Source organism: Cupressus sempervirens, chromosome 8 (genome assembly GCF_028749045.1).
Source record: "Cupressus sempervirens isolate cs-2001-9-10 chromosome 8, ASM2874904v1, whole genome shotgun sequence".
Lineage (NCBI taxonomy): Eukaryota > Viridiplantae > Streptophyta > Pinopsida > Cupressales > Cupressaceae > Cupressus > Cupressus sempervirens.
The window spans coordinates 115,804,111-115,811,277 of NC_143125.1; positions in this window are offsets into that span (position 1 = coordinate 115,804,111).

Here is a 7,167-nt window from a genome sequence, read left to right on the forward strand (position 1 = left end):
ATTATAGAAAATCATCAACCTCATCATTAAGACTTTCAGATTGAAGACAATGGCATGATACTGGATCCAAAGTATCACAATACTCAATTTGACAAACTTGGCCCTTTTCCTATTCAGTGGCAACAAAAGGAAGTAACTTATGTCTTTGATATATTCCAATCTATCTCACTAAATACTAACAAGTGGCTAAAAAGAAAAGGCCTCAAGAGAGTACATTCGAAGATCGGGGTAGATTGCAATCACTTTGGGTCGGTTGGAAGGAGATCACAAGTGCAAAATAAGAAAAAAGATGGTTCATCGTCCTCTGAGCTAATTAAAACTCCCATGTTTAAGCTCAAAGGAGGAAAATGATCAAATCCACCTTTGGATTCTTCTCACACACCTATACAAACTCAAGAATCAGAGGAAGAATCTAATGAAGAGGACAAAGAGAAAGAGGGAGAGATAATAATCATATCTTCGCCACAACTGTCAAACAACCAGGAGCCATCTATTCAGGAGGGGCCTTTCTTGGATGTTGTAGATGATGATGTGGATTCATTCTCCACTATATTTATGCCTACCATTTTTTGTCACAGAGGTGAACATGTCGACACTCCCCATCTCTTTTGTAGCTCCTCCTATCCTCATGCAAGAGCAAAGTGAGGACTTGGAGAATGTATTTAATGATTTTCCAACTCTCACTAAAGGTCGAGTTTCTCATCTTAATACCTTAGTTATAGGGCTCGAGATGTTCATGATAGAGTCATCTTAAAGGACACTAATGGTTCTAGCTATGCAAATTGAAGCATGTATTGTGACAACACAAATACAATCAAAATCAATGTTTGTTGTAGCCTTTGTCCCAATTTCAATAGATGAAGGTATTAGTATGCCTACATGGTTGGAAAAAATCATCATGAAAAGAAGGAAGGTTGTACTACCCTAGATGATCTCCCTATCAAGAAGAATAAATCCAGACTCCCAAAGGCAATAGTTATTTCAAGAATCATTGTTGATTCTAAAAAGATGAAATATGTTGAAATTGAATAACCTTTAGTGGATAAACTAGCTGAGGAGCTTAATCACTCAGATTACAAGTTCACCAAAATTGAACTTGGTAGACAATAATGGTAGGGGTGTTGACAAGATGCCCAAGATGCATTCTCAAATTTGTCAAAAATAAATCATGAGCTCTAGGAAAAGAAAAATCAGCTAAAGTAGGAGAATATTCATCTTCATGAGATCATTTTTCAACAATCCTTATAGCTTGTGGTCGTTGCATCTTAAACAACCCAAGTAAATCATAGAGATAAGGCAACAAAGGCTTGGTTTGAAGAGGTTATCTTGGAAGGAATTCATTCAATTAAAGATGCACTGAAAGTCCTTGAACATATCAGAGGTGTTGAGGAAAGACTCCATGACATGATCACTTCCTTCAACCAAAGGAACGATACCTTGAAATAATTTTTGGGTATTTGGGATCAAATGGAAAATATTGATTTAGATGTCTTGATTTCATGCAATGTCATAACATCCCCATATATGTTCTACAAATAACCATGACTCATGGGTCACAAGGAGAAGATATTGGAAAGGCTTTTGAAAAAATTACAAGGAGCCTTAGAAAGTTGTCAAGTAGTAGAAATAGAGATCATGGATGGTCTAAGGAAGATGGGATACAAGGTCCTTACAAAAGATGATAACATGTTTACTAAAGGAAATGACTTTAGAGCATAACGACAGAGTTAATGCTGATTTTGATTATAAAGATTTCAAATCTCATATGATGAATAGGTTTGCTACATACAAATTTGTGGAAAACTCTTGTGGGATTATCTTGTAGAGAATTACAAGGTTGTAAATTCAACACATGCAAATGCAGTTAGAGTTGAAGCCATTTCAAAGACAATAGAGGTTCAAGATCTTCCTATGGTTCATGATTGTATTATCAAATATAAGGCTTTCCTTGACAATCTCAGGTTTGATTCAACTTTCTCTATCTTTTTTCCTTTTATTTTTTTGCATATTTTATTTGTAGTTGTAGAAGATGAATCATACATAATTTGATTGCATGTCCTCATGACTTGTAATCCTATAATTCTTCTCACCTAGTTTTACCAGGTCAAAATAGTTGAGTTGCTCCCACTTTTTCTCACTTCTTATCCAATATAAGAAGTGCCCCCCTCCCCCCCATTGTTAAAATAATCTTTATTTTTATGCAAGAAAGCTTTGATGAAATTGTGCAAGCATAACTTTGATTGTGTAGCACCAGTTTGAAGAAAAGTGAATACAAAGAAACAATTGGAGTTGAAAATTTGATTATGAGTAATTGTAATAGTACAAGTTAGATGCTTTGACTAAAATTTGTGTCTATCATCTTTGATTCACGTTGTTATTGTATGTTTAAATAATAGAGCATAATGAGTTAAGAACCAATAGGAACCAAAGCTTTGACTGAGAGTGATTGCGGTAATACATAGACTATAAATCTTTGGTTGTGGTTTGTATTGCCATTGCAATTCATAAAAATAGTTTCAATTCCCTACTTCTGGAAGTCTCTATGCCTCAATGGTAGAGGTTATTCTTATAGAATAGATTAAAACATGACATAGAGCCAAATTGGTATGCTTTCTATTAACCTTTAAGTTAGTGTTGGTTTATGGTCTCACCGATTCTAGCTATTATATAGAAGTGTAATTAGAGATCTCATCTTTCCCATTACTCGCTCTACAGGAAAGTGGATTCTTTTTGCAAAGATAAGAGGAAAGAATATTAATAACACCCCTTACAAAATCTCTCAACTTCTTGCTTACTTTGAGTGGATCCAAGCAATTGTGACAAGGGGAAGTCTTCTCTTTAAGGTAGGAGAGACTTTGTCTCATATGTTGTGGATGGTCTACCTATTTTTCAATTGGATTTGAACAAACTATCAATTGCAAATATCCACCCAACACTTTTGGCAACTCTACTGGGGACACAAATGCATTGAAAGCCTCTTGTCTTCATTTAAAGTTTTATACCCCTATTTTAATTGGTATTTGACAAATTACATAATGTCACACTAGTAATTTTTGAATACGTTTATTTTAGGAGAAAGAAGGTGAAATTTTTATCAAGTTCTACTGGATTATTTTGGGCCCAACAAGCTTGTTTTGATTTACTCACTAAAACCCCTTCTCTTTCCCAAAGTAAAAGCTTCCCACCTTCCAAAAAGAAGACCATTATACCTAGTGAAGATCCCCAATTTTTCCTCAAACCCCTTATTTTTATTGTACAACTTATTCCTGCTATGTATATTCCTAATATTACTATTGTTAGAGTAATAAGATATTACCTTATTAATTATTAAGTCACTTATTATCTCTAGTTTACTTGAGCTAAACTTTAGGCATATAATAATTAATTATTTTATTAATAATTATCATGCAACTTAGGTTTTACTTGTTAGCGTTTTGATCTCATTTATAAGGATGGCCATTCTTTGTAATTTATTCATTCACTTTTGATTATAGCAATCTCTCTTTTTGCTCATCAAGAATGTCTCATCTGTGGATCTTGGAATTCTAGCCTCCATAGCTTTTGCTTCTCTCTTTTTGTGTCAAGTGTTTGCATGTAGGTGATTCTTGGGAGTTGTGGGGTTGATCTTTCATCAACTTCAACATGGTATCAGAGCTTTAGATCTCCATACCCCTGTTCTATTTATGAGAGGTTTGGCTTGGCTTTTAGATCTGTGCTTTTTCTTTTTAAGGGTTTCATTTCTTCAAAGATATTTTGTATTGAATTTGGGTGTCACTAATTTTCGGGTCACTTTGAGCCAAAATGGACATCACTGTTGAGCTCAGAGCACCCAAAAACACCTATTTTTATATAAAATTTGTCCAATTTGGACATAGTTGAAATCTGAGGCAAAATAATATTGCTTTTGGGCACGTTTCACGAGGTGACAATTTTTTAATTATTTGGCACGTTTCTTGAGACATCAATTTTCATATTTTTGACATGCAAATTAGGATTTTTTGGTTCAAAAATCAAGATTTTGGCACATTTCCCAAGGCAATGATTTTCTAAATTTTGGCATGCAAATCGAGATTTTGCATGTTTCCCGAGGTGGTGATTTTGTGGTTTTTTAGTATGTGTCCCAAAGTAGCAATTTTCTAATTTTTGGTATGCAAAGAAAGATTTTTGGCATGTTTCTTGAGGTGATTATTTTGTGTTTTTTGCATGCAAACTGAGATTTTTGGCATGTTTCTTGATATTTTGGGCCTGTAAATCGAGAAAATCTGGTACAAAACTAACATGCTTCCCAAGGCAATTTGGTACTAGTGGGCACACTTTTCATGGCGTTTTGGCATGGATCCTAAGGTGGTAATTTTTTGGGCCTGTAAATCGAGAAAATCTGGTACAAAACTAACATGCTTCCCAAGGCAATTTGGTACTAGTGGGCACACTTTTCATGGCGTTTTGGCATGGATCCTAAGGTGGTAATTTTTTTTTGCCCTTCTAGCTTTTCTTTTTACTTACATTTTTTTTGGCCATAACTTGCTCATCCGGACTCCGTTTTTCACAAAATGAGATATCGCCTGTCGCGATGGTTTAGTTTATTTGGACTTTTGATGTTGTTTGGTTGCCAGTCTATGTAGTTAAAGTTAGAGGTTCCATTTTGCACTCTGGGAGACATATCTTTAGACATTCTATTTTCTAGATTTTGCTCTAGGCACATCCCATTCAATTTTTTTGCTTTTCTGCATTCTGATGGACATCTTGGTTGTTTCAGGTCCGTGGATCAATTTTTTTGTTTCAGATGATTTTTCATGGGTTGTACTATCTCTTGTATTAGCCTTATGTTTCTTTTGATCTTTGTTGACATATTTTTGTAGTATTTTTGCAAACATACTGAGATAAAGTGTCACTCTATTGCATTTTGGGATCTTACACATCTCTGTATTTTTTTTGTACTTGCACTACATTATAAAGTGCCTTGGGGGGTTTATGTTGGCCATATTTGTCATCTTCCTTTGTCAAGAAAGTGTTCCTTCCACAAAATTAGCCTCATGATGTGTCGATGACACGTGCCATTATAGGTGTTTGTACTTCTTTTGCACTCTCAATGTTCCTAGTTCTTTTTTCTGCAAGAGATATTGCATTCAGTTTTAGTGTTCATGTCTTACCTCTTAGCATTATAGGGGTGTGATGTCGGTTCTATTACTTTCTTGGTTCAATGGAGTGAGCTATGTATATAGTATTTGATCCTATGTACTAGGCGATTGTAGTGACTGGATACCTATGCATTTCTGTGAGATGGATCATTTACCATATAGACATTCTCTCATTCCTATTTTTGGAGGCCACGAAGACACCTTCCATGATGAGGAGATTCCTTCCACAAGAGCTCACTGACTCCAGTGAGGCTATCTATGGCCTCCTAGGGTTCTTTCTTAAGCCCTACTCTAGGGAATCACACTCTAGGTCCCCTTCCTCCAAGAAAACTCCCCAACAATTTAGGTTTACCTTCTCTCCTTCCCATTCTTTCCACTAGCCACACTTAAGCCTACCAAGGAAAATCCCATCACCCTATTAGTTCTAGGTTCAAACCAAGCTTGGGTTCTCCTAATGAGTTTCTCAACACCTTCCCCACCATTATGCATCATTATTTTAGGTCCATCACACCCATAACTCCAAATTGCTCAAATTGGCCTTGTAGCCCTAAGAGCCCCTATTAGCCCTCCTAAAAACAAAGGTTTTGCAATTCCTCCCAAAAACCCTTAATAAGGCTAGTTGGTATCTAAAGGAATTTTTCTCCTATGGACTTGTAAGGCCCACCCTCATATCCTATTATAAATCTTAAGGAATGAATGTGATTAGGAGATAAATTGAGTCATGATTGACATTATCGCTATTAATAAGGATTTATGAGATTCTTTTGGAGACTGGTCTAGATTTTAGATTATCATAATGTTGATACTCTATTTAATAACAATAGGTCAATACCACATGAAAATGAGATTCAAAATGTTCATCTATCAGGCAACTAGGAAAGATAAAATAACATTCATTCTACTAAGAAAAACTCTAAGCTGTTGGTAAACAGATTGTTCTTCTTCTGACTCTCTTTTCAATTTGCCCAATTTGTAATAAAGAACAACTTTACACAACAGTTGGGAAACTGTTTATGAGAATAACTAGTTTCCCTCTGAATTAACGTATAGCTCCCTATGTGAAGAATATTCAATGAATTATGTTTTGATCCTAAAACTAATGTGGGGTATGCTCTTAACCCAAGAGCAGAAGAGGCAAATCGAATTAAGCCTAAACAAGACTTAATCCAGGCAAGAAAAACTTTCTAATCTATAAACCAAGCAATAGAACTCACACTTCTTATGAATTCATATACTCAACAACTTCCTACAGAAACGTAAATGAAACATAAAGAGCTTCTAATTAGTTCCTCTCTGAAAATCCCACAACACATCTTACTGAGGTTTATTCACATCTTTGCAGCAAAAGAATGAAATCCATTCCTTCCTATTGTAACTCAGATTAAGAGAAAGAACCATCTAATTGACTAACTGGAACAGAAATTATTGACATAAAACACCCTTTATTGACTTTGCAATATCAAGTCTTGTTACATCAACAATTTACCCCCTCTACTCCAGCTCTATGACTGTATGCAGAAAAGGATGAACCCTCTACATGCAATGAAATGAAATATCTAAACTAAAGATGCCCCCCCTTTCTACTTCAGCTCTTCGACTGTATGCAGGAAAAAGAAGCACGCGGACAGTAAAGAATTGACACCAAGTATAATTGTCTTTGCAACCTCTCTTCATGCCAACAATTTGTCAACCCTCAATACTGAGTTTCCTACAGTATTTATAGAATTTCCATACAATCCATAGAGTTCACAAGAACTCATGATCTTTCATCTTCTTAGAATACCAAAAATCAAGAGACAAGAAAATGCAAGGAATAAGGATCAATTCGATCCTGTCTTTTCAGATCCTCATAAAGGAACTGAACAGTCCTTTTACCTTTTTATGATTATATTCTTGATGAGTTTAAATACCACTTCCACATTAAAAATCAAAATCCATTAAAAAAATGTTCCCTAGCTCTTCATATTATATATATAGGAGAACTTGAAAGCCTGATTTGGTATTTGTCTCATAGCAATCAGTATAGCTC